The following is a 4,175-nucleotide window of genomic DNA, read 5'->3' as shown; positions in this document are numbered from 1 at the left end:
CAGTCGTTAAAAAGATAAAATAATCACCTAAAGTAACCATAATTCCACAGATCCTGTTACACATATATTTACCTTGCTGTCTCATTCTTTTTCTTAAAAAGCCACATTATTCACAAAGCCAAGAATAATGTACTGACTTGGCCAAGAAAAGCACGGCATTGAGACTCGAAGCAGAGGCATAAGAAATTTAAGTTAAGACTATGCAAGTGATTACATTTACAAGACAGCACAGGTTACGCTGTGAAGTGAAGGCCATAAGTTTAAGAAACTTGAGAGTTCACAAGAATCAAAGTGGGGTGGAGGACAGACAGAGCTGCCTGCAGTACTATCCATGGCAAGCAGCTGAGGCATTTCATTGCAATGTGGTAATTATAATGATTAATGAAAATCATAAATGGTTGTGTGATACTGTACTTCTGCAATGTGCTACATAATCATGACTGATACAATAATTATTCCTGGGCCATGTGAAGGCAATCAAAATCTGGGATTTCAACAGCAACCATGTTCTTGTAGGAGGTAATAAAGGTTGTAAGAAAAATAGGAGGAAAATAACAATAGAAGTATATACTTTAGATTGAGCACAATGATAATTAATAACCTATTAATAACAACATTATTCTCAGGGCTAAGAGGAGTTACACAAAACCAGGATTATATAATATAGTCCAATTTCCAATAGAATTGTAATCTAATAAATTGAATCGGAGTAACAAAGCTGTAGTCCATTGATCCATGAATACAATATGTGTATATGGACAGATGTTAAATATAGTTAATGAAAATACTCGCACACAAGCAGACATACTGGTGAAGCAGATACTATTAAGATACGGAATGAGTTTTAAAAGGCAGTAAAGATTTACAGTAGGAGATAAAAATTGTTTTCAAATATGATGAATGGAACATAGGCTACTGTGAGAATATGGAACATTCTGAGAAAAATCTTAAAAGTACTCAACAGAAAAAAATGGATGGGAAACACGTATAAGAACTGAGTTAGGGAGGGTGGAACAAGTTGATAGTGGGTTTGGAAATCTGGCCAGGAATTCTGATATCAAAATTCAGGAAAGGAAAGGCTTTTCAGAGATTTGAGGACAGAGGCATGCAGGCGTGCTTACAGAGGATAAGGCTGGCCGCCGGAACGCTCTGAATATGAGGGCACAAAATAAAAAGTAAGTAAGAATGTAAAAAAAGTGATATAGATTTCTGCTGCAAAATCACTTTCTCTATAATTGGAAGATTCTCAGTCCTGGCTAACTAAGGAGATTTTAATGCTAATTAGATTGTTGCAGTGACAAGATCTTATTTTTTCACATAAACATCCTTCCCCCTACTCCCATTGACTACAAAAATATTTTCCTTTCACTTTATCGCAGCAGCTCATTTTGATTACGCTCAGACCTCAGTGCATCACCTACACCTACCCAGCTAATCTGAGTAATTAAAGAAAAATGGTGCATGATGCATTTATAGTTAAGTAACATGAATATAAATCTCACACAACAGCTGGATTCCTATACTTGGCAAAACGGCACAGTTTGAGAAAAGCAATCATCTTCCTTTCCTGTTGGCAAAACACTTCACTGGTCTCTCCAATTTCAGCCCTCTTCGGGATTTAGTGCCTTCTCACTTTATAATGCATAGAACGCTACTTCCAGATGGACAGCCTTGTCATATGCTATTTTTATGCTGCACTTTAGAATTTTAAAGTGGGAGCAGTTATTCACCAAACATGAAATGTATCACTTATTGTATACATCGGAGCAGCTTTTCAAATCAGCACGCTCAGCCAGCTGCTGATGAGCTTTACACACTCAAAGGAAAGAAAGGAGGCTTAAGTTAGACCGTCAGCACACATTCACACACTTGAATGTGCTTCCGTGTGAGGCTGAGAGAGCTGGAGGACAACACAAAAGAAGAGAAGGCAGGACTCCTGCCCTTGAGGGGTTTCCCATCCAACGTGGAGATAAAACAAAAGTTACACACTTGGCAAGAATTTGAAGACACAAAGCATCCGAGTACCTGTGCTATGCATACCGAAGAGCTGAAGAAATGAGAGCGAGAGAGAGAGAAAGAAAGAGAGAGAGAGACAGACAGAGAGAGAGAGACAGAGAGAGAGAGAGAGAGAGAAGTCAAAATTGGACTGGTGTGTTGGAGAAGGGCTCCAGAAGCAGTTCACTAAGTCTTAAAGGAAATTATTTACATTTCCATGCAAAAGACTTTATTGATAGTATATTTTCTTTTAATAGGAAAAAAAAACTTCACAAATACCATTTAAAGCATCTACATAATTGTTTTGGTTGGATTGTAAAAGATATATAAAGGCTTGAGGTATGACATTAGAAAATGAATAAAAAATTAGGTACTTGGATTTGAGATATACAGACAATAGAGAACCACTAGAGATAATAGAAGGCATGAGAATAGTATTTTTAAAGGAAGATTTATTTTATTTTAGATTCAGGGGGTACATACGCAGGTTTGTTAAATGAGTGTATTACGCGATGGTGTGATTTGGGCTTCTGATGAATCTGTCACGGCACCAAGTAGTGAACATAGTGCCCAACAGGAAGTTTTTCAACCCTTGCTCCCCTACCCCTCTTCCCTTTTGGAATACCCAGTATATAGTGTTCCCATCTTTATGTGTACCCAGTGCTTAGCTCTCACTTATAAGTGAGAACATGTATTTGGTTTTCTGTTTCTGCATTAATTCACTTAGGATAATGGCCCCTAGCTCCATCTATGTTGCTGCAAAGGACATGATTTTGTTGTTTTTTTTAATGGCTGTGTAGTATTCCATGGTGTATATGTCCCACATTTTCTTTATCCAGTCCACCCTTGATGGGCACCTGGGTTGATTCCATGTCTTTGCTATTATGAATAGTGCTGCAATAAACATACAAGTGCACGTGCCTTTTCGGTAGAAGGATTTATTTTCCTTTGAGTATATACCCAGTAATGGGATTGCTAGGTCAAATGGTAATTCGGTTTTTGGTTCCTTGAGAAATCTCCAAACGGCTTTCCATAGGGGCTGAACTAATTTGCATTCCCACCAGTAGTGTATAAGTCTTCCCTTTTCTGCAACCTTGCCAACATCTACCATTTTTTGACTTTTTAATAATAACTACTCTGACTGGTAGGAGGTGGTATCTCATTATTTTATTTTTATTTATTTATTTTTTTTGAGACAGAGTCTCACTCTGTTGCCCAGGCTGGAGTACAGTGGCATGATCTCGGCTCACTGCAACCTCTGCCTCCTGTGTTCAAGCGATTCTCCTGCCTCAGCCTCCCGAGTAGCTGGGACTACAGGCGCATGTCCACCACGCCCAGATAATTTTTTGTATTTTTAATAGAGAGGGGTTTTCACCGTGTTAGCCAGGATGGTCTCGATCTCCTGACCTAGTGATATTCCCGCCTCAGCCTCCCAAAGTGCTGGGATTACAGGTGTGAGCCATTGCTCCCAGCCCGCCCTCATTATGGTTTTGATTTGCATTTCCCTGATGGTTAGTGATGCTGAGGACTGTTTACATTTGTTGACTGCTCGTATGTCTCCTTTTGAGGAGTATCTGTTCTTGTCCGTTGCCCACTTTTTAATGGGGTTGTTTTTTTTTCCTATCGATTTGTTCAAGTTATTTGTAGATTCTGGGAATTAGTCCTTCATCAGATGCATAGTTTGCAAATGTTTTCTCTCATTTGGTAGGTTGTCTGTTTACTCTGCTGATAGTTTTTGTTTTGTTTTGTTTTGTTTTGTTTTGTTTGTCTGTGCAGAAGCACTTTAGTTTATTTAGGGCCTAATCATCAATTTTTGTTTTTGTCGTATTTGCTTTAGAGGACTTAGTCTTAAATTCTTTGCTTACACCGATGTCTATAAGAGTATTTCCTAGGTTTTCTTCTAGGATTTTTATAATTTGAAGTCTTACATGTGAGTATTTAATCCATCATGAGTTAAATTTTGTATATGGTGAGAGGTAGGGGTCCAGTCACGTTTTTCTGCATGTGGCTAGCCAGTTTTCCCATTGATTAGGGAGTCCTTTCTTCATTGTTTGGTTTTGTTAACTTTGTCAAAGGTCAGTTGGTTGTAGGTGTGTGGCTTTATTTCAGAGGTCTTTATTCTGTTCCATTAGTCTATGTGTCTATTTTCATATCAGTACCATACTGTTCTGGTTAGTGTC

Source organism: Colobus angolensis, unplaced genomic scaffold (assembly GCF_000951035.1).
Source record: "Colobus angolensis palliatus isolate OR3802 unplaced genomic scaffold, Cang.pa_1.0 Scaffold373, whole genome shotgun sequence".
In the NCBI taxonomy this organism is placed as follows: Eukaryota; Metazoa; Chordata; class Mammalia; order Primates; family Cercopithecidae; genus Colobus; species Colobus angolensis.
This window is presented reverse-complemented; position numbering follows the sequence as displayed.